Here is a 25,213-nt window from a genome sequence, read left to right as displayed (position 1 = left end):
AAATTTGTTTTTATTTTTACTTTTTCTTTAATTTAATTTTAGCTCTGCAAACTCAGTTTCTCTTGATTTAAACAATCTAAATCAATCTCGATGGTTGACCCATAAATGGGTCACATTTTTCTAATATTCATGTACTAATAGAATGACCCGGCATGACCTGGGATTGACTGAGGAAACCTACGTTTTGTTGTCAGTTCATACTACTTTTTTGGGGTTTGTATTACTGTACACATAGATTCGAAAAAGTTGTCAAAAAACAAATATATAACAAATAAATGTTATAAAAGGCAAGATAAGTTACTTTTCTACCAAACTGGATATATTTTTTGTGTTTTTATTCAATGTAACCTGTTTATTCAGCTTGAAAAACATGCAGTATTTACCGATGTATTGTAAAATTCAAAATGGCGCCCGGCTCCCTCTTTAACACGGTAAGTTTAGGAAAAGGTGTTATAAATAATAAACTAGACAAAATACTATTAAAAAAAACATCGAAATATGTCAACCTATGTCACGGTAATATATATTGAGCGAATTTCTAACAGTATTTTGTCTAGTTTATTATTTATAACACCATTTCCCAAACTTACCGTGTTAAAGAGAGAGTCGGGTGCCAATTTTGAATTTTCCAATACATCGGTAAACACTGCATGTTTTTCGAGCTGAATAAACATGTTACATTGAATAAAAACACAAAAAATATATCCAGTTAGGTAGAAAAGTAACTTATCTTGCCTTTTATAACATTTATTTGTTATATATTTGTTTTTTGACAACTTTTTCGAATCTATGTGTATAGTAATACAAAGCCCTTTTTTTATTCTTTTATTTTATATTTTTGCTTACATTTTATAATATTCAAGTTTAAAATATTTATTTTAAATAATTACACAACACTTTAAATATAAATCAATGTATTCAAACGGTCCTTTGGAAAAGAAATATGTAAAATAGTGATGCAGATGCATGTTACCGTGCTATTTTTTTAAAATAGTATTTTCAAGTTAAATTCAAGTTTTACGATATCTTTTTGTTTATTAAATTGTTAGGTGAAAGTACAGAATAGTTACAATACATCCGTCAGCCCTGTAACATAAGTGCATAAGTACCAATAAAGTGATTTTTAATATCGTATACAGCTAAATCTATAACAAGCGGCACTTGAATGGCTTCTTTTATTGACGCTACACCGTAATCACGTGATCAAAATTTTAGCAGACGAAAAATTGGGAGTCAAAAGAGTCGCGAGTTCCCCCTTTTTTTTTGTATTTTTTTTTTTTAATTATTATTTTTTAATCCATTGTTTAAGCTACGAAGTTCCACAATACTCCAAGCATTAATAGAATGACCCGGCATGACCTGGAATTGATTGGGGAAACCTACGTTCTTTTGTGCTCAGGCAATACTGTCATAATAATTTTTTTAATTCTTTTATTTTATATTTTTTGTTTACATTTTATAATATTCAAGTTTGGGATGACTCGAATGTTGTCCTTATATTGCTCATGTGTATACCTCCAATGGTGTTTAATGAGAGCGCGCACACACCGTTTTTGAGCGCTTCTGCGCATGCCCCACACATCGTTTTTTTTTTTTTTTTTTTTTTTAATCCATTGTTTAAGCTACAAGGCTCCACAATATTTCATGCACTAATAGAATGACCCAACATGACCTGGGATTGACTGAGGAAACCTACGTTCTTTTGTGGTCAGTCCATATCGTCATAATACTTTTTTAATTCTTATATTTTATTTATTTTTTGTGTACATTTTAAAATATTCAAGTTTGGGGATGGGACCTCAAGTATATTCTACAGTAATTGGCTGAAATAATCTGTAAATACAGTGACATCAATGGAAATATTCTTCGGTAAAAAAAATGTGGTTTGCTTGAACCATGTGCATAGTGTGAACAGAGTTGTGTTTGATTTGGTTGTTTTGTTTTACGGCATATCAACCCTTTTCGGGTTATTTAATGCCAAGCTCATCAACCCCTTTGGATTATTCACATTGCATTCAATTATTTTGTAGAAGGTTTTTATTCACCAAGCTCTTTGTATCTTCAATCGCTAATTTTATAGTGTTTGGTTTGGTTGTCTTGTAATCGATCTTGTTATTTTTGTTCCCTGCCCTGCAGAACATGCATGAGTTTTGCAATTGGAGAGGGAAGAGGGTTATAGTATTAATGTTTGGTACATTTTAAGTTAGGAAACCAGTTAGGAAGTGGGGGATGGAGAAAAATAAAAAGGAAAGAGGAGAAAAGGTGAGCTGTTGTTTTTGTTTTTGGTTTTAGCAAACATAGTTAAGTTTTACAAAAGGGAATAGAAACACAAAAAATATCAATGTTAGGTACATTATATCTCAGGAAGCCAATATCTTCAGACAGCCTTATCTGGTAGCACCAGGAGTTGTGTTTGAAGATTATAACATTATAGTTTTGTAAATAAAACACTGTTGGGTTCGGGACAAGGTAGGTAAAAGCAATAATGCCAATATTGAAAGATTGCCATTATTTTCAATTATAAAATATTTATTTACCAAAATAACATGTCGCACCAGGATGGTAATGTAGGGTAAAGTTCCCAAATTTTCTAGGTAAATCTCATCTTTAAGAGAAAGAAAGAGGAAAAGAATATGCATAATCGCTTAGTGGATGAGTGCTGGAAGCTAAACTATACTTGAAAATACTTATAACAACATTCTGACCCTAACCCAAGAACAAGAAGGCGTGTTGAAAGATAAATAAAAATATATATTTTATTGTGGAAATATAATATTTATGCATATTATTTTATGACCTTTCAAAGCCTGATGGCCTGCTAGTAATATATATATATATATATATATATATATATATATATATAAGCTGAATGTGTGTGTGTGTGTCTAGTCACGAATAGGCTCCTATATGGTTGACTATTTTAAAAAACTGATTACATATAATGATAGATATATCGAGACATAGGAATGCGTGTGTTTGATCTGGCAGAACAGTGGTTCATTAAAATTGTGGGGTCTGCGTTCGCGCCTGGTCCACAAAGTATGGAAATAAAAAATTTAAAAATTAAAAAAAAACGTTTACAAGTGTTTTTGATATAGATGTACATAATAATGCTTTGATAAGTATGTTTTAACTTAAATAGGGATGGTATAATAAAATTGTGGGGTCTGCGTTCGCGCCTGGCCTCCATAGAATGGAAATAGGCACAAACTTTAATAAAGACTTTTCATATCTATCTGCGTAAGTATACTTTGATAATTATGTTTCAGTTTGAAGAAATATGGTATAATACAATTATGGGGTGTTCGTTCGCGCCTGACCTCCATAGAATGGAAATATGTTATAAAGTTTAACAAGGTTTTTTTAATATAGATCCACAGAATATTGTGATAAGTATTTCAGTGTGAACAGGTATGGTATAATAAATTATGGGGTATATCTATTTTATTTTTACTTTCATCATATTTTGCTTTGGTTTTGATACCCCGAAATTCGAAGCTATCTCTTTACAACCCTTCGTTTTCATAACCTATCATACTTTCATAAATCAGAGTCCATTTTCTGTAGGCTGTTTTTGAACCCAGTCAACGACGGGTACTTTTGCTAGTATATATATATATATATATATATATATATATATATATATATCTGAAACGAGTTATGTTTGAAGATTATGGCAATACAGTCTTGTAGAAAAACCCCGTTAGGCACAAGACAAGGTAAGTAAAAAGAAGAATGGCAATATTGAAAGATTTCAATAATCTTCAATTATAAAATATTTATTTATCAAAATAACGTGTTACACTAAGATGGTAATGCAGTGTTACGTTCCCAAATTTTCAAGGAATAGCTCATCTTCAAGTAAAAGGAAAACAAACAAAAAATGAGCAATCGCTCGGTGCAGATTTTTATGTTTATGCTGAAAGCTGGAAGCTGGGAATATCAGTTATGCAGTCAGACAAGGTTTTTTAATATGGATCCACAGAATATTGTGATAAGTGTTTCAGCGTTCATTTTCTGTAGGCTGTTTTTGAACCCAGTCAACGACGGTTACTTTTGCTAGTATATATATATATATATATATATATATGAAACGAGTTATACATGGTAAATTATTTCTGAGATATATATATATATATATATATATATATATATATATGAAACGAGTCATACATGCTAGATTATTTCTGAAATTTGGGCCGAAATTAGTGCCAGTTGTTCTTTAAAATTATAACATTTTTTTTCATTAATAATTATTACATATTTAGCTTATAATTGTTCAAAGGCTGCAAAGTGACCAGATTGTTAGCTGTGTCAAAAACTAAAGAAAAGAGAGAAAATAAGAGTACTCTTGACTCTGAATGATTGCTAACACGCACCCACCAGCAACTTGAGTAATAACGTTGACACCGGACGAATGACTCGGATGTTGTCTTTATACCGTTTCTGTGCATACCTCAAAGGGTATTTAGTGAAAGCATGCACACATACCGTTCTTGAGCGCTTTTATGCATGCCCAACACATTTTTTTTTTTTTATTAATTTACGAGCCTGGGTGCCCGGGTGTTTGGAGGTACATGTTGAGCAAAAAAAAAAAGGTAAATAGATATACGATAAAAAACTAAAACAGCAAATTGTCTATGGCATCATAGCGTAATGGATTAAGACGCTGGACTGAAATACGTAAGGTCCGGGGTTCGAATCCTAACAACAGTCAAGCGACACTGAAGATGGCTTGGGCCCCCGAAACACGCGTGTACGTAGATTACTGTTTTTAAAAATAAATAAATAAAAAAATACGTCAAAAAAAAAAAAAAAGAAAAAAAAGGGCAACTTTCTAAGAAAACACCGGATCTCCTTAATATCGTTTAAAAAGTCAACAACAAAACTACGTGTATATATATATATATATATATATATATATATATATATATATATATATATATATGTGTGTGTGTGTGTGTATTGTGTAAAGTGCTTGAACCCTTACCGCAGAGGAGGAAAAGAACGTGAAAAAAGTATGTGATGTCTTTGCCGTTGCATCCATCGCCAAACCGGAAGTGGCGAAGTTTTAAATTAAGGCTAGTCAATCGGAAAGAGGGGATGACTTTCGAAAATATTTGTGAAAAAAAGCGACACTTCTTTGTAGAAAAGTGCCCAGTTGACGGTGAAGGAATTAATGTTTTTAGACAATATTTTGATATTTGTCATCTGAAGGGTCGAGCTTCAAAACGATACCTATCTCGTGAAAATCCATCGCCTTTGTCGGAAGTTTTGGGCATACATACAAACATACACGCATACATACATACATACATTTAAATAGACAGGTGAGATTTATATTATAGATTATTCTTTTAATTCATTGTTTAAGCTACGAGGCTTCACATTAAAAAAAAAGACAAACGTTTTTATATCGCAATAAAATGTATTTCCTTTTAAACAATTAACTAATTACAGCAGACTCATTAACGTTAACTTTATCTCAATGGTCGTTTATTGCTATTTTACATCAACCAACCACAAACACTATTCACTTTTATATAATACAATTGTCAGACGACTGTAAATTGACTTTCAAAACTTATTTTGATCAATTAGCTTCTTTTACAGTATATTATAATCCAACAAATAAAATTAAGTCGTTTTTTTTTCTAAGTTTGACCATAGCAATACAAAACTTGTCTAGCTACAACCACTATCAGCAGTTTCCTCCACTCTCTATCTGTGCCTAAATCTAAATGCAGATTCCATGAACAAAGTTTCTTGACTAGAACTGCCAGCCTGTGGAACTCTGTACTACGAGCCTGCTTTCCAGCTGACTACAACATGGTAGTCTCCAAGTCCAATGTAAACAAGTTCTTGCTGAGACATGCCCTTAAATAATCAAATTCTATTCAATTTCCACCACTATCGACCACTGACCACTTATTAATCCATATCCTCAGTTAGCCTTCAGGTCATGATAAGTGGTGATTTTTTTTTGTAAAGTCTAACAAATCGATATTTTATTCTGACTAGCCAGTTGTTTACGTAAATTTTCCGTGTGTTCTAAAAGAAAACTAGAGATTGTTGCGTAGATGACAAATAGCAGCTATGTTGTGTTGTTAGTCTACCAGAAAACACCGGAAACAAATTATAATGGTCGATTATTTTGATCGTTGTAATATTTGCAAAGATAGTATGTGTTGCAATATTTTTGGAAGACTAATGGGGTATGATCCCACACAGTCGGACGATTCTATTTATAAACGATGCTGCTAAGAACTGACGAATCAAATAAATTCACGTGCTGCTACCAACCAATCAGAAGCCAGAATTGCTTCATAAATATTAAACCTTTTCTGGAGCAATTTCACATGTTCTTTCCCGAGTTTCGACACGGTAAGAATATTTTGTTCTGTGGAACTGTCTACTACAAACAAGTCCCCTCCCAGGACTTGTGTGTAACAGCGAACCATCTGAAACTGTTTCTGAAACTCAAAATGGCTTACACTTCTAGAGTATGTTATCCTAGCAAAGTAAATATTTACAGCGAAAATTGTCTATGTTAAAATGTAAAGAATGTAATCAACAATTTAAAATAGATTGACCTCTAGAGTTTGTTGACTCTTACGTAGAGGTCATAATAAAGTGACGTGGACTTTAGTTAGAGTTTAGTGAAAAAATATGATGATTTGGAGTTAGAGATTGGAAGCGAGAGGGAGCAGACGGAGTTACAGATTTGAAATGAAAGAGAGCGACTTGAGTCAGATCATGATGGCTTCCACTAGAGGGGATCAGAATGTGTTAGTCTAGAACCAGCAACAGCTTTCCAAATGGGAGAACATCAGAAATAAAAGTTGCCAAAAATAAAATCCGAAGTCTGTAATTTTCTTGGGAAGAGTTTCCATTGCAGCTTTCCGTCAAACGAGATCAAGGATGGACCAGATGTGATCTTGATTTGGTCCGAAGTTACAATCCCAGATAAGTGTTATTCGTCCTTTGTGTTGTAAAGGTATTCATGTATATTATTGTTCAATTATAAACTAAGCTTCAGCTTCTGTCCCATCGACGAAATGTAGCATCCCTCTACCTGTTCTATAAGTACTTAAATGGTGAATGCCCTGATGAACTGCAAACACTCGTATCCCCTCGATGTAAATACCCCCGACAAACCTGACAAGCAGCTAAATTACACCCCTTCACAGTAGAGATCCGTAGATGTAAGGGAGACTTCTACTCCAGTAGTTTCTTCCCCAGAACCGCTAGATTTTGGAATTCTTTTTCGGGTTCCTACTTCCCCAACTGTACTGACATGCAGAAGTGTAACGTGAACCAACATCTTGCTGCCCAACTTCCCACATAGTGCCCCTGTAGATTATGTCCCTGATAGTAGTCCCTACATCAAAGTGGCAATGTGCCTTGTTTGAGGTGAAAATGTAATAAAAAAAATTTTTTAATTAAAAACTGTAATTAAATGTTCATACACACATAATGAACTTTAAATTAGATGATCACAGCGCTAGATGGTCATAGGCGAACATAGGTATATACACACATCATATAGATGACTGTGACACGTATATGATGATTGCAACATTTTGTTAGACGAGTGCCACTCCCTCAGACACTTAAAAGTCCATGAGCCCAAAAATGACTTCCATCGGCACAGGGCCATTTTAATAGACAAATGCTTGAGGGAGTATCTATACACAGATGATGTTACAGAGTCTTAGCTTTGTACGACAGCTAAGTCTCTCTCTCGGTTCAAAATGTTGAGATCCAGCAACAAGCAAGAGCAAGATAGCAGCAACAAGTTAAACTGCAGACCAGCTTAATACGGGTACCGGTCTCCCGCTTTATGGTTTTTTAAATCAGAGATTTGCTTCTCCTAGAAAAGGTTGCCTTCACCACAGCTTACGGGAGCCTTCTTCACCACAACACACGCATACATACACACAAACACAGACGGTGCTAGTTGGCCACTGACCCTGAAAAAGGGTTCATTCGCCTTTTGGAAGGTCTTGTTTTTAATCCTTCAGGGAGACTAGCCACCTTCCTCATCAAACAAGTCTGGTGGGAGAACCAGTTTAGTCACCGGTGATCTGACCATGAGGCAGGTAGTACTGGGTTACATGGTACCAGTAGCATATGACATGACCTGATACACACTACATCTATATGGACTCCCACAATGCAACAGCTATTTTTTTTCTCTCCCTTTCTTTTTCATTCTTTATGAAAATGGTTATAAACATTTTTTCATTTGAAATCATGTAGCCTTTGGAGGCCAATTTTTATTTTTTTTTTTATTCCAGCAGATAAATGGAACAATGACTCATGTAGGCAGAGAGACTATTATTTCTTAGATAAGCAGTCACCGACCTCTTGAATTTTATGAACCGCTAAACGTATAATTTAAAATTTGGTGCATAATTCGAAGGCAACATGAGCTGAGCTAATGTTTTATAGTCTGTTCTCTTCGTAATAATTTAGCTGTTTATCGCGCACATATGTATAATCATGTTTGTTGCACTTCTACGATAATGCATGCTGCTAAATAAATATATAGAGCTTGTTCCAACCGTTTGACAATCAAACACAGAGACATTTTCACTACAAAATATTAATTATTATTTTGCCTACAGGAGTCATCGGACATATTGAGCAAGAGTGGTGGAAGATGAAGTTGGGGTTAACAAGCTAATGACGTAACAATTGTGCGTCTCTCTCTCGCGCGCGCTCTCTCTCTCTCTCTCTCCCCATCTCTTAGTTGGTCGAACCACTTGGTTTTATTGACAAATTCTTTCTTTGTTCCATCAGAGATCAATAGATGTGTAAAAGTCTGACATGGTATTTTCTTTGTTCTGTGAGGTCAATATGTGTGTCAAAGTCAGACATGGTATTTTCTTTGTTCTCTTATAACCTGGAATTTGTGTGTTTACAGATCTCTAAGTTCCTTTATCCAACAGAGGAACAAATACATTAAAGACATTGCCAAGACTACTGCAAAGAAGTTGGGCTCTCTCTACCGTGCTAGAAAATTACTCACACCTAAGAGTATTCTATACCTCTATAAAGCCACCATTCGCCCATGCATGGAGTGTTGTTGTTACATTTGGACTTGTGTTTCTACTGCTAGTTTCTCCCTCTTAGACAGGGTCCAAAAAAGTGTCTCAAATTTAATAGGTCTCCCACTATTGGCCAAGCTCCAACCTCTGTCCCATCACTGCAATTTGCATCACTGTGCCTGTTTTATAAATACTTAAATAGAATGTGCTCTGATGAACTCACAGCACTTGTGCCCCCATCGATATACATATTCTCAAACAACTCAACAAGCAGCAAAAGCCCACCCCTTCACTGTTGTGGTTCTTAGGTGCTGGAAAGCCTTCCACTTTAAATAGCCCCTCCCCACACCTAGACTGCTAGCCTTTGGAATTCCCTCACTGTTTCCTGCTTCCCTGACTGTACAAACATGCAGGAGTTTAAACGTAATGTTAAGATATATCTTGTTGCTCAACTCCCCTACAAACATTGTTAGACATGATAGATAGACATGATCCCAAATAATGACCTCCTTATGACCAAGTGGCAAGACACATACCTTATTAATACAGAAATACACCAATTAGGCATGATATTTTTTATTTATTTATTTTTTTTTTTGACTAATGTATTAAGGCCAAAAGCTACTCAAGGATAAGGAATAACGAAATGGATACTTGTCAGTTGAGTGCAATATTGAAGAATATTATGAGATGATTGGATATATAATGAATGGAATTAACAAAATGTAATCACTTATTAGGATGGTTGATGAAAAGTAATTTGTTGATACTGGACTAGCGGGGGCGGGGGGTCGCCCAGCTTTGCCCGTCGTAAAATATGCTTAAATATGATATTTTAATTTGTCCAGATTTCGTATATATTATTATAGATTCGTGATTTCAAAAGTAAAAAAAAAAAAAAGTATTTGGGTACCATCAGCTAGAATCGAAACCGAAACAGTAACGTGACATGCATATGAACTGATTAAAAATTAAAAAATAAACTCAAGATGAATGTCAAAACGTATAAAGATTTTTTTTCAATTTTGACCCTTTTTTGACTCCTTAAAAACTGTTTTAACCGGCTAATGACCCATAAAAGAACGGCCCATAAAAAATCCAATCAAGTGACGTCATGCTTTATCTGGAGTGATTTTCATTAAAAAAAAAAAAAAAAAACTTACTCCCACTCCTGAACTCTTTCTAAACTATGCCAGACTACCATTCCCTTTTCTGCACACAACACTACTCAACAAAACTCCATCACACGGCCACACCATGTCACCTACTATGATATCAATAATTACAACTCATTAACTTGACCAACACTTATATGACTACAAGATCAAAGTGTAGTATCTGGAATTTTATTAAGATTGTTATCTTTTTTGTACTTTTTTATATAAATAAAAAATGTTTTAAAATTGGGCTTAAGTAGGACCCCCCCCCTCCCACCACACACACATAAATACAAATTTAAAGGGGTAACCATGATAAAAGAGGCTGGCCGAGAGAAAAATCATTTAAAATTTACAACAGAGACGAGATGGATCAACCAACCTCATCATCCCCCACTTCTTTTTGAGTTGGCCTTGTGCCTAAGTTTTTTGTTCATTTTCCCAATTGTATTTTTTTCTTGTGAATAAAAAAATTAATATCTCAAAGTGTAGTATCTGTTCTTCAGATCTACACTTCAATTTCTTGTTCTCTGTCAGTGGAGGAGAAACCCTTCACGACTGAGACAATTTTTATTTTTGTTCCTTTTCTCCACATTAAAAAACGACCCTGGTGTCTAATTCTGTCCCGTGGGGAGGCATTGTAAATAGGAACACTTATATGACTACACACATTAGGAAGAAGGTTGTTAGGAGTTGTATTAACCGCATAGGCATTTGTTTGAGTTTTTTTTTCTTTCTTTTTCTTTCCTTTCATCAAGAGCTGCGTAGGGTGGCGTGTAAAAATATGTATTTTTTTTTTTGTAAAAAGCAGAACATTTCAGAAGAATTAGCCTGTTTTCTTTTTGTTTTTTTTTAAATATATATTTTCTTTCTTTATTTATTCTTTATTTATTATTTATTTTCTATTTATTTATCAATTTATTTATTTATTTATTTTCCATTTAGTGTCGTCTAACAACTCTTGCTGACATTTTTTTAAGTGATGACCTATATTATTTTGACCTATATATATTTTTTTTGCACCTTTAACATTTTCTGTCTGGGTCATTTTGACTTTTGTTTCCCTTTATTTTATATTTTATTTAACTTTATCATTATTTTTTTTTTCTCCTTTTTTTCTCTCTCCTCTTTCTCTTCCCTGATCTTTCTTATTTATATTTATGTCTCGGAAGTAGAGTGAAAAGCATATCTTATTTTTCTTTTATTAATATTATTGGAATCTTTTCTTTTTTCTTGTACACATTTATGTGAATTATTCCATGGATTTCTACCTTTGGATTATTATGGACCATCTTCTTCCAAGTTTTTTGTTCATTTTTTTTTTTTATTATTGAAATTCGCCCGTGCGAAAACAGAGATTTCAAAATTTCGGTGAGTGTTGCATTAATACATGTCAGGATAACTTGGTGGGAAACAGGAATAGACCACCTGAAGCTAGCGTGATTGAGGCGGGAAGGGGGGGGGTTCAAGGTGTTAGATATTGCTCGGGCAACACCGAAAAATGTGCTGGTCGATGATTAAATATGATCGTTATTAATATTTGTAAAAATAGAATGTCAGAAAAAAAAATGCCATCATGGTGAAATAAATATTTACAGATAAAAGTATTTATGCTAAAATGTTTTAATAGAAAAGAATGTGAGAACACGCACAATGATTTAAAAATAGGTCTGACCTCTACAATGTGACGTAGTCTTACATAGAGGTCACTTAAGAAAAACGTGGATTTTAGGAGAGAGCTTGAAAGACATGTATCATTTTAGTCTTAGTCAAGAGTCGGCAGTCAGTGAGAGCAGACGGAGTCCGTAGCCAGAGGGAAAAAGAGACGATCTTCAGATCGTAATGGCTCAGAGTAGAGGGAATCAGAAATGGCGATAGTCTAGGACGAACGCTGTAGCTTTCCAAGGGAGCAAACTCCGGAATAAAGTTGCTGTAAATAGCACCAAGACTTCAAGTTGTACAAATCTTCATTCGCAGCTTTTCTAAGTATCTGTCAAGTCAAGACTAAAGATGGACCAAAATGTTTCTCCATTGGCCCAGAAAATCTTATTTGTCCCTTTCTGTTGTAAATATTTCGGGTTTGTATTACTGTACACATAGATTCGAAAAAGTTGTCAAAAAACAAATATATAACAAATAAATGCTATCAAAGACAAGATAAGTTACTTTTCTACCTAACTGGATATATTTTTTGTGTTTTTATTCAATGTAACATGTTTATTCAGCTCGAAAAACATGCAGTGTTTACCGATGTATTGGAAAATTCAAAATGGCGCCCGACTGTCTCTTTAACACGGTAAGTTTGGGAAAAGATGTTATAAATAATAAACTAGACAAAATACTATTAAAAAACAACAGAATATATGTCAACTTATGTCACGGTAACATATATTGAGCGAATTTCTAACAGTATTTTGTCTAGTTTATTATTTATAATACCTTTTCCCAAACTTACTCTCTCCGAGAGAGAGTCGGCCGCCATTTTGAATTTTCCAATACATCGGTAAACACTGTATGCTTTTCGAGCTGAATAAACATATTACACTGAATAAAAACACAAAAAATATATCCAGTTAGGTAGAAAAGTAACTTATCTTGCCTTTGATAACATTTATTTGTTATATATTTGTTTTTTGACAACTTTTTCGAATCTATGTGTACAGTAATACAAACCCAATATTTCTTGTCTGTTGTTAACTTATCAACACCATTGTAAGTGTTGTACGCGCATCAATTCAATGAACAATAGAAAAACTAGATTAGCCGAACACAAAGTTAGACGATCATAGATGAACACACGTGTATACACACATCATATAAATGATTGTGACACGTAATATAAAAACGTATATACACTATATATACACATTCATTAGGAGGACATAAGCTTAGACACGTATATATTTCTCCCAAAGCTCTGGCCTTGATGGAAGGGAAACTAAAACTTACTGCTATGGTTTCAAATGATCTGAAAAAAAACAACAAAAAAAAAACAGCAAGGGGAGACTTGATTCCAAGTATTTCTCATATGTTATATCTCCCTTCTTTTGGAAATAGGGCACGATTATGAATATCTCCAGTATCAAATAGGCCTTATACACTGTGAAATTTACTTTATGTATGAAAACCAAAGAGGCGAGCTATAACATATGAGAGATATTTGGAATCAAGTCTTCCCTTGCTGTTATTTCAGATCATTTGAAACCATAGCAGTAAACTTTAGTCTATCCTCCATCAAGGCCAGAGATTTTGGGAATATATATTTCTATATATGCCTGCTAGGACACTATATAAAAATGTGCCCAAATTTACCTACATTTGTATATATAGTGTCCTAGCAGATAGCTTCTGATTTGCTGTTTCGGTTGTTTAGGATCAAAGTGTAATATCTGTTCACTTTTTTCACATCACTTTTTATCTCGGTTAGTGGGGAAGAAATACTTCATGACTGATACATTTTTTTTTATTTCTGTTACTAACCAGAATGCCCCCTTTTTGGGGAGCTGGTTTTCCCCCACATTAAAAACCGACCTTGTGTCTAACTCTGCTGTTGTGGGGGACAAGTAAATAATGTATATATATATATATATATATATATATATATTTTAATTTATTTTTATTTATTTATTCTTTATTTATTATTTATTTTCTATTTATTTATTTATTTTCCATTTAGTGTCATCTAACAACTCTTGCTGACATTTTTTTAAGTGATGACCTATACATTTCAGTTGACCTATATTATTTTGCCCTATATATTTTTTTCGCGCCTTTAACATTTCCTATCTGGGTCATTTTGACTTTTGTTTCCCTTTATTTTATATTTTATATTTAACTTTATCATCATTTTTTTTCTCATTTTTTTCTCTCTCCTCTTTCTCTTCCTTGATCTTATTTATATTTATGTCTCGAAAGTAGAGTGAAAAGCATATCTTATTTTTCATTTATTAATATTATTGGAATCTTTTCTTTTTTCCTTGTACACATTTTTGTGAATTATTCCATGGATTTCTGCCTTTGGATTATTATGGACCATCTTCTTCCAATTACGGGATTTCCTTGGATTTTACTTGTACAAATGGAAATTCTTTTAACTTTCTTGAAATTTTACATTTGGATTTTACCGTCACTGGATTTTTTATCTTCCACCAGACTATCCATTCATGTGTAATCACCTTTTTCTTCACCATATTCCCTCTGCTTCACTTTTTTTGTTTTCAAGTAAGATCTTTGACTTACTTGTTGTTTCATCAAATACTTCTGCATGCAAAATCCGATCCCGCACTTTGCTAATTCCTACCCTCTGATGAGAAGGAAAGTATTTCTTCGAAACTCTGCGGATTAAGGACTATCCATTTATCTAGTGTTTCCTTTTCAGATTAAATATGTTTTTAACTCATTTCAAAGTGTTTTTTAACATTTTATTAACTGTTTGCTCATATATATATATATATATATATATATATATATATATATATATATATATATATATATATATATGCAGAGGTCGAATGATATGAGAGAAATTAGGTCACGTGGGAAGAGAACAGAGTTTCTAGGCAGTTGGAACTGGGAAGCGAGCCAGATGCATCAGAAAATATAGAAGAATCTAAGTGAATATTGCTTCAAGATTGACTATTTTAACACTAAGTAAAAAATAATTTACATGGTCTCTTCCCCACAAAGAGCAAATATAGAGACAGACAGACATGTAGCCCTTTATATATAAGATTTGAAAATAACCATCTTGTAGTCTGCATGAAAGCAGTCCTACTGCGTTAATGTCTCAAACTCTATGATTAAAACCTTTGAGAGTGAACAAATCTCCATTGTGTTTCCTTGCATGAGTAGATTGGTTTTGAGTTAAACAAAAAAACCAATGGCCACGAGAGGATCAACGGCCATGCATGGAAAAGATCAGAGAATGAGGAGCGACCACACATGTATGAATAAAACCTTTTTATTATTTGATTTGTTTTAGTGATCGATCACTGGCATATGTGTACGCGTTTGTTGAAAACGACATATGCGAACTGTCCGTTAACATTTGTTGCACGTTAATCAAATTCCAAGCAATGTTATGTTTGTGGAAAAAAAAAAAACAGGTTTGAATTTGCAAACTTAAAATTAAATTAAAAAGAAACAGAAAAAAGGTGGACATAGAATGACCACTGGTGTAACAAAGGAATGGGCGGCCGCTTCGCGCGGCATGTGCCAGAGGCGGCATTTTGAAGACGCGGAAAGAGAAAAAAAATTAAAATAATAAAAAGCTAGCAAAAAGTCTGAAAGAGCCTTAGTTTCCTTTGTTTGCGTATCCAGTTTGCAAAGCCAGTAAATTAATTAATTTTTTTTTTTTATGATTTGACTGTTTTTGTTTTGAAAAGTCTTCAGTTTTTCTATGATGCTGACTGCATATGTATACAGGTACTGTAATAGGATGAAAGTCTGGGACTAATAATAGCAGTCTTAAATTAGATCCTTGAATTGTAATTCTGTGAAAATATTTTGAAGATATTCTGGAATTTTTAAGGTTAACAGATTATCAATGGGCGGTGGGGTGGGTAATCTTAGGACCGCCCCGTGTAGCAAAAAATAGTTGCTATGCCACTGAGGATGACACATGCTCATCCTCTCTAAATGTTACAAAAAATTCTAGGTGCTTATTTAGAATTATACTTATTCAAAAACAAACAAAAAATATAAGGTATTTGGAAGAGTATAGCCAGAACAATTATATTTCTAGCCAGGAGTGATAAAAAGGATTATATTTATAGCCAAGGATAATAAGAATGATTATATTTCTAGCCAGAAGTGATAAAAATGATTATATTTATAGCCAGGGATAATAAGAATGATTATATTTATAGCCAGGGGTAATAAGAATGATTATATTTATAGCCAGGGGTAATAAGAATGATTATATTTCTAGCCAGAAGTGATAAAAATGATTATATTTATAGCCAGGGGTAATAAGAATGATTATATTTCTAGCCAGAAGTGATAAAAATGATTATATTTATAGCCAGGGGTAGTAAGAATGATTATATTTCTAGCCAGAAGTGATAAAAATGATTATATTTATAGCCAGGGGTAATAAGAATGATTATATTTCTAGCCAGAAGTGATAAAAATGATTATATTTATAGCCAGGGGTAATAAGAATGATTATATTTATAGCCAGGGGTAATAAGAATGATTATATTTATAGCCAGGGGTAATAAGAATGATTATATTTAAAGCCAGGGGTAATAAGAATGATTATATTTATAGCCAGGGGTAATAAGAATGATTATATTTATAGCCAGGGATAATAAGAATGATTATATTTATAGCCAGGGGTAATAAGAATGATTATATTTATAGCCAGGGGTAGTAAGAATGATTATATTTATAGCCAGGGGTAATAAGAATGATTATATTTATAGCCAGGGGTAATAAGAATGATTATATTTATAGCCAGGGGTAATAAGAATGGTTATATTTATAGCCAGGGGTAATAAGAATGATTATATTTATAGCCAGGGGTAATAAGAATGATTATATTTATAGCCAGGGGTAATAAGAATGATTATATTTATAGCCAGGGGTAATAAGAATGATTATATTTATAGCCAGGGGTAATAAGAATGATTATATTTATAGCCAGGGGTAATAAGAATGATTATAATTATAGCCAGGGGTAATAAGAATGATTATATTTATAGCCAGCGGTAATAAGAACGAACATATCAGGTACCAAAATCGCTTTATAAAACACACTGAATTTCTTTGCATTCTGCAGTCATAGATTTTCGTCTATACATGAGAAAGGTACAATGCTCGGCTAATCCTAACTGGATTAATGCTGCTATTTTTTTTTTTTTTTTACTTGAAATTCTTTACAATCCAAAGCTTCACTGGTTAGATTGATAATGTTATTTTTGTTGCTTGAAACTACATTTAATATTCGCAATTGGATTATCTTGTTTTCTCTATGATATAGTTGTTTCTTTTGATATCCCATTTTGGATTATTTTTCTATTACAAAAGTGGCTCTACAAGAATTTCTGTTTTTAATTATTGAATTAAACCTTAGAAGGTGATGGTGACTAAGTAGTTAATAATATGGACTGACACCCTGGGTGAGATAAGTTCGAATCCAGTTCGTTCTACAGAAACATTTTTACGTGGGATATTGGCAACCTTCACATGATCCATTCTGTAAGCATTTGATTTCTTTCCAGGAAAGAATTCTAACAAGAAAGATATAAAAAAAAACAAACAATACCAACCATAAAATCATCTGATTCATGCAGAATGAATCAATTAAGCCTGTTCAAACTGACTTCATCCAAGCAGTTGTATTCAGTAAAAATTAGTCATCCATTAATGAATTCTCCAGTTATTTATGAAACCAGGTACTTATAACAGAGGACTATGTGAAGTTTGTCAACATCTATAACTAATACAACCATTCTTTACCTAGAATTCTTTACAATTCAAAGCTAGCTGGATTGATATCACCAATTTTTACTTGGTACAATTACATATATACTAGCAAAAGTATCTGCAGTTGACTGGGTTCAGAAACAGCCTACAGAAAATGGACTCTGATTTATGAAAGTATGATAGGTTATGAAAAGAAAGGATTTTAAAGAGATAGCTTCGAATTTGGGAGTATCAAAATCAAAGCAAAATATGATGAAAGTAAAAATAAAATAGATAAACCCCATAATTTATTATACCATACCTGTTCACACTGAAACACTTATCACAATATTCTGTGGATCTATATTAAAAAACCTTGTTAAATTTTGTGACATATTTACATTCTATGGAGGTCAGGCGCGAACGAACACCCCATAATTTTATTATACCATATTTTTCAAACTGAAACATAATTATCAAAGTATACTTACGTAGATAGATATGAAAAGTCTTTATTAAAGTTTGTGCCCATTTCCATTCTATGGAGGCCAGGTGCGAACGCAGACCCCACAATTTTATTATACCATCCCTATTTAAGTTAAAACATACTTATCAAAGTATTATTATGTACGTCTATATCAAAAACACTTGTAAACGTTTTCTTTTTAATTTTTAAATTTTTTATTTCCATACTTTGTGGACCAGGCGCGTATGCAGACCCCACAATTTTAATGAATCATCATTATGCCAGATCAAACATACCCATTCCTGTGTCTTAATACATCTTCTATCATTATATGTGATCAGTTTTCTATAATAGTCAACCATATAGAAGCCTATTCATGACCAGACACACAGACGTTCAGCTTTATATTATAGATATTCGCAATTGGTTAATTTTCTTTTTTCTATGGAGATATTTCTTTCACAAACCCTTTTTGGATTCTATTTTATTATAAGAATGGCTCTCCACTCAAGATCTGTTAAAATTTTATTTGAAATCTAAGCATGACAAAGCTATGGCCAGACTATTAAATTTGAATAAACAGGACCAACCTATGGTTGAACTGAAACTCTTCTAGGGGTTAGTGTAATATATAGGGTATTCTAAAATGTTTGACCTCATTTTGTAGGCCAATAATTTTGACAATTTTCATTGGAATTACCTCAAATTTTCATAGCTTGTGTAGAAACGTTTCAAGTTTTTATGTGTAACGTTTTGCATTTCTATCTTTTCAGGTTAAGAAATGCCGTTCACTCCAAAAGAAAAGGCATTTTGCATGTTAGAGTATGCTCGGACTCAGTTACCGAAGATAGTGCAGTGTGCCTTCTTCAAAAATTTTGTCAAGAAGGCACCAACTACAAAACAAATAAGGACTGGGCATCAAAAATTTCAAGAAAAGGACTGCTTATACATACTTAAAAGCTAAAGCAAGTTTGGCACAAGCTCGAATACCGACTTGACGTGTGCAGAGTCACAGGCAGCGCTCATATTGAACATTTATGAAAATCTGTCATAGAAGCAACAAATATTTGTACTTTTTTGTAAATTTAACCAATAAAACTTATGATCTTCAACAGAAAGTGTATTTAGTTTCATTAAGATTCATCAAGTAGTTTCCGAGATATGGGCATTTAGAATGGGGTCAACCATTTTGGAACACCCTGTACTATTCTCTACTTTAACTAGCTTCTTACCTATTTCATTCAATCTGTGTCTTTTGTCAGAAATATCGTTCATGAAATGTGAGGACCAAATAGAGGAGTCGGCAAGGGTTACGATGCCACTAAAAGTAAACCCAATAATGACTTTCTCTTCTCCGTAATTACTTGTTATTTTTTAAGCAGTAAAATTTGATTTGATCTGTAAGTTAGGTGCATATATAGAATTACACTTATTCAAAAAAAAAAAAAAAATCTTTATTATGTACATACTCGTCACGGAATGAAGATGTTACATTCCAAAAATCATGCAAATTGACGAACTATTTTTTTTATTTAAGAAAATAACATTTTACAATTTTTAGCGATTAATTATTTTTGCCAGCAATTGATGATTTCTTACTTCTGGAGAAGTTAAAAGAAAATGAAATATTTGATTTGAGTTAGCTGCTCTTGTGAGCTGTCTGCATCCTAAACAAATATGACACACAGCAGGTCTCCCATTTAGCTTGTGATGAAATTTGATTTTCCTGAATTAAAAAATAATAAAAACAAGCTGCACGTGTATGGTCCTCCTCTGGTGCTGCATGTGAGATGACGCCACAAAAAATAGTGAAGAAATGATGAATGTGAGAAGTGTGAAGGACCAACGTTGCCTTCACATTTTTGCAAAATTTAAGAAAATCTAATGGATGGGGCAAAAGTGTCATTTTTTGCAATTTGGGGGAATTTATGACCCTTTTTGAGCTCCTGGGAATGCTGAATCCCAGTGAAAATGGACGAACATTTATATTTGAATTTAGCACCATAGAAAACCACTATATTGACATACATATGAAGCTTATGAAAGAAGGGCTCGAAAAAGGCATGTTTCTTTTAGCCCAAAAGTCCCAGAGGGATGCGAACCAGAATGTTGCTAATACTTCCTAATACTGAATTTATATTAAGAACAATGGCCTCCACATTTTGACTAAGTTTCAGGAAAATCTAATGGATGGATCAAATGCTATGAGGCAAAACATGTTATTTTTGGCCATTTTTACCTTTTCTGAACTCCTGGGGATGCCGAATCCCAATGTAATAGGATAACGGTGCAGTTTTATTAATTTGTGTTTTGATTTTATTCTGGTTGGTACTTTAATAGGTTAAAATTTAAAGCTTATTGAATATATACACATTGATATATATATATATATATATATATATATATATATATATACACACTCACACACATATATATATATATATATATTACATTTACCTATATATATATATATTACATTTATATATACACACACATATATATATATATTACATTTACGTATATATATATATATATATATATATATTACATTTACATATATATATATATTACATTTACATATATATATATATATATATATATATATTACATTTACATATATATATATATTACATTTACATATATATATATATTACATTTACATATATATATATATATATATATATTACATTTACATATATATATATATATATATATATATATATATATATTACATTTACATATATATATATATATATTACATTTACATATATATATATATATATATTATATTTACATATATATATATATATATATATTACATTTACATATATATATATATTACATTTACATATATATATATATTACATTTACATATATATATATATATATATTACATTTACATATATATATATATATTACATTTACATATATATATATATATTACATTTACATATATATATATATATTACATTTACATATATATATATTACATTTACATATATATATATATATTACATTTACATATATATATATATATTACATTTACATATATATATATATATATATTACATTTACATATATATATATATATATTACATTTACATATATATATATATATTACATTTACATATATATATATATATTACATTTACATATATATATATATATATTACATTTACATATATATATATATATATATTACATTTACATATATATACATATATTACATTTACATATATATACATATATTACATTTACATATATATATATATATATTACATTTACATATATATACATATATTACATTTACATATATATATATATATATTACATTTACATATATATACATATATTACATTTACATATATATATATATATATTACATTTACATATATACATATTACATTTACATATATACATATTACATTTACATATATATATATATTACATTTACATATATATATATTACATTTACATATATATATATATATTACATTTACATATATATATATTACATTTACATATATATATATACATATATATATTACATATATATATATATATATTACATTTACATATATATATTACATTTACATATATACATATATATAGATACATTACAGTTACATATATATATAGATTTTTTTTTTTTTTTTTTTTTACAAAGGCATCACCACATTATCAAGGCCCAGAGGCCACTCAAGGATAAGGGTTAAAGAGTGTACAGTAGAAGTTGGTCAATATAGTAATCATTAGTAATGAAAATTTGGTAAATTTAATAACTTATATGGAACGGCTCATCAAGAACTTATTTACCTTAGACTTGAACACAACCATATTGTAGTCAGCCGGAAAGCAGGAAAACGGAAGACAATTCCACAGGCGTGCAGTTCTAAGAAAGAAGCTTTGTTCATGGAATCTATGTTTAGGTTTAGGCACAGATAAAGAGTGGGGGAAATTATTGATAGTGTTTACAGCTAGACGAGTGTTTCTTGTGAAAGTTTGGCGAGGGGGGACCATAGATTGAAGCTCAGTTGAACACTTTCCATGAAAATAACGATACATCAGAGACAAACTCGCAACATCTCTTCTGTGAGATAGAGGTTGTAAGGAGGAGAAAAGGACATCTCCTACGAGGCTACGAAGTCTATTTTGAACTCTATCAAGGCAGGACAAGTCCTTTCTAGCAGCTCCTGCCCAGATGTGGCAACAGTATTCCATCCTTGGACGTACCTGGCTCTTATATAGATAGAGAATAGCATCAGCAGTGAGATATCTACTGGATCGATAGAAAGATCCCACCATTTTTCCAGCGGCCTTGGCAACAGATTTGATGTACGTGTTCCATTTAAGATCAGGAGTAATGGTCAAGCCCAGAAGCTTGTCAAAACTTGAGGCCTCCTGAAGACGAGAGCCATTCATTTCAATTGATGACAAATGTGGATTAAAATGTTGATGATGTAAAGAGAGAAGCTTGGTTTTAGATGCATTAAAAGTAACCAGCCACTCCTTTCCCCATTGTACTACATGCTCAAGATCAGAGGAGAGAGAATTGGAGAGTACTTGCTCGTTTACTGTCTTAGATGTGGTACCATAAATGGTAGTGTCGTCAGCATAAATGTCTACAAATGATGTAAGGATATGATTTGGAAGATCATTAATGTAGATCAGGAAAAGAGTTGGGCCCAGGATGGATCCCTGAGGGACACCGGCATTAATACTGTGAGCTTCTGATTTTTGCCCCTCAACTACTACTCTTATGAACCTATCAGAAAGAAATGATTTAATAATTGAGAAGACTTTTCCAGCTATACCATAGCTGGAGATCTTGTGAAGTAAACCTTTATGCCATACCCTATCAAAGGCTTTAGATATGTCAAGAGCAATTGCCCTAGAAAGATTGCCACCGTCGAGAGATTTGCTAATCCTATGCGATATAACTGTAAGGACATCTGCTGTAGATCTAGCAGAACGGAAACCATATTGAGTGTCACTAAGAAGGTTATTTTTGTTGAGATGTTTGATTACTTCTGTATTTAACACAGATTCTAGCAACTTACTCATGACGTACAGGAGACTTATTGGCCTGTACTGAGAGGGGGATGAGCGATCACCTGAATTCTTAAATACAGGGCATACTGATGAGATTTTCCAGGGAGATGGGAAACTATTCTCCTTAAGACAACGTTTAAACAGTTTTGTAAGTATGGGCGCTAGTTCAGGTTGAAGTTTTTTGAGTACTATAATTGGAATACCATCAGGGCCAGTTGCTTTACTGGAATCAAGGTTTTTGATTAGCTTGGCAACATCACATACAGATATACGTATATCACATAGCGTGTTTTCTGATACAGGAGGAAATATTGGGGGTTGGCGGTCTTGGTCGCAAAGGGTAGAATTAGCTGCAAAGTTCTTGACAAAGAGTTTGGCTTTGTCTGATGCTGACGAGATTACCTCAGGTCCATTGATAATAGTTGGGATGGAGCACACGCTTCTGTTCAGGATTCTGTTTGCTATTTGCCAAAACTGGTGGGAACCAAGCCGCTGCTCAGCTACTTTGGACTTAACAGATTGAGCATACAACTCTCTTGCGTTCCTTATTACTTTCTTACAATGGTTGCTGGCAGTCCTGAAAACGGCTTTAGTTTCCATACATCTATTACGTTTGAAGCAGTGGAAAAAGTGATTTCTGTGCGCAATGGCAGCAGCACATTCTGGAGAGAACCATGGCTGGCTGTTAGGTTTTTGCTGAAACTTTTTAGAGGGTATGAAATGGTCAATACCTACAATTAACCATTCAGTTAGGTCTAATACTATAGAGGACACATCCTTTTTAAACATGGAATGCAGAGGTAGATCAGATATAAATGTACGGAAGCTATCCCAGTCAGCCTTAGTGTATCGATATACTGTACGATGAAGTGGTACGTCTGGGGACTTATTACATTTCATTTTTATCTTAATTGATACAACAGAGTGGTCGGAAGATCCAAGAGGCGACAGAACAGAAACTGAACATAGTTCAGGGCAAGTTGTGAGAAAAAGGTCTAGTAGGCTCGCATACTGGCCGTCATTATCGGGCACACGGGTAGGTTCCTGAACAATCTGAGTGAGGTCATAGGCAATGGAGAAATCATGACAGAACCTCCCCTCATCATCGGTCTTGTTTGAGTGGGTCAACCATTCGACGTTGTGAACATTGAAGTCTCCACATACGTGAATGTTAGCTGAAGGATAAGTAGAAAGGACTTGGTCAATTTTCTCAGATATGCTTTGAAAGATAGTAACTCCGCTGTTGTGGGGGCGATAGAGAGTAAATATAAATGCAGTAGTGTGAGCTAAAGCAACCCGGAAGCACATATAGGGTAAGTTAGGATCTTCCCTGGAGATGTCCCTCCCACATGGAAAGCTATCTTTAATATAGGCACATATTCCATGCCCATGGCGATCTTGGGGGTCAGATTTAGAAGTTAAGTTAGAGTATCCTGTAATTGCAAACTCATCTAGGGAAATAGCCTGTCCAATGCCAGTTTCACTTAAAAATAAAAGGTCTGGTTTAGTCTCCTGTAATTGGGTTTCAACCTCTGGAAGGTTAGAACGTAGACCCCTGATGTTGGAGAAGGAGACATGGTAGTAGGGGTCTACGTTGGAAGTTGGAGAACCGGGTTTAATCGTGTATTTATTCTTGAAACTTGTCATGATGAAATTTTGGAATTTGTGGACTAGGTCGACAGATTTACTTAGAGCAGGACAGAGAGGGGAAACTAAGAGAGAAAAAGAAACGAAGAATTTTTTTTTTTTTTTTTGTACCACATGATAAGGTAAAGCCGTAACAATTACCCACTAGTATGGCATCGAGAGGCCCCACCAGAAGCTACTGCATGGTCCAGATTCCATTCACCAAATGGCAATACAGCAGCCCCAGTACTTTGCACCTGCTGATAGGACAGCCTCCTTAGTGGTTAATCCAAGGTTCGGGTCCCTGACTATCAGGCGGATAACGTCAGCCCAGACAAAACGTTTACCTCCAGCACCCTTACTAGTGACATGGCTACAAGGATAGACATAGAAACAGAAAATTTCCACCAACTCTGCCAACTGTTCGCGCAAAAATACTGCCAACCTAGAAA

General features: G+C 33.1%; 1 protein-coding gene and 1 long non-coding RNA gene across 2 annotated transcripts in view; one reads left to right on the top strand and one right to left on the bottom strand.

The window, feature by feature from the left end:
* The window catches only part of LOC145296905 (uncharacterized), a 111,396-nt gene that overhangs the window by 68,558 nt on the left and 17,625 nt on the right, over positions 1-25,213 (bottom strand). The gene's annotated exons all lie outside the window — the stretch shown is intronic.
* LOC145296901 (uncharacterized) lies at positions 1,629-19,322 on the top strand. The gene is made up of 2 exons (XR_013870068.1): positions 1,629-1,707; positions 18,857-19,322. It is a non-coding gene; the product is annotated as an uncharacterized LOC145296901 (long non-coding RNA).

The sequence above is a fragment of the Euprymna scolopes genome, chromosome 17 (genome assembly GCF_053919585.1).
Source record: "Euprymna scolopes isolate OS-2025 chromosome 17, ASM5391958v1, whole genome shotgun sequence".
NCBI classification, from domain to species: domain Eukaryota; kingdom Metazoa; phylum Mollusca; class Cephalopoda; order Sepiida; family Sepiolidae; genus Euprymna; species Euprymna scolopes.
This window is presented reverse-complemented; position numbering and strand designations above follow the sequence as displayed.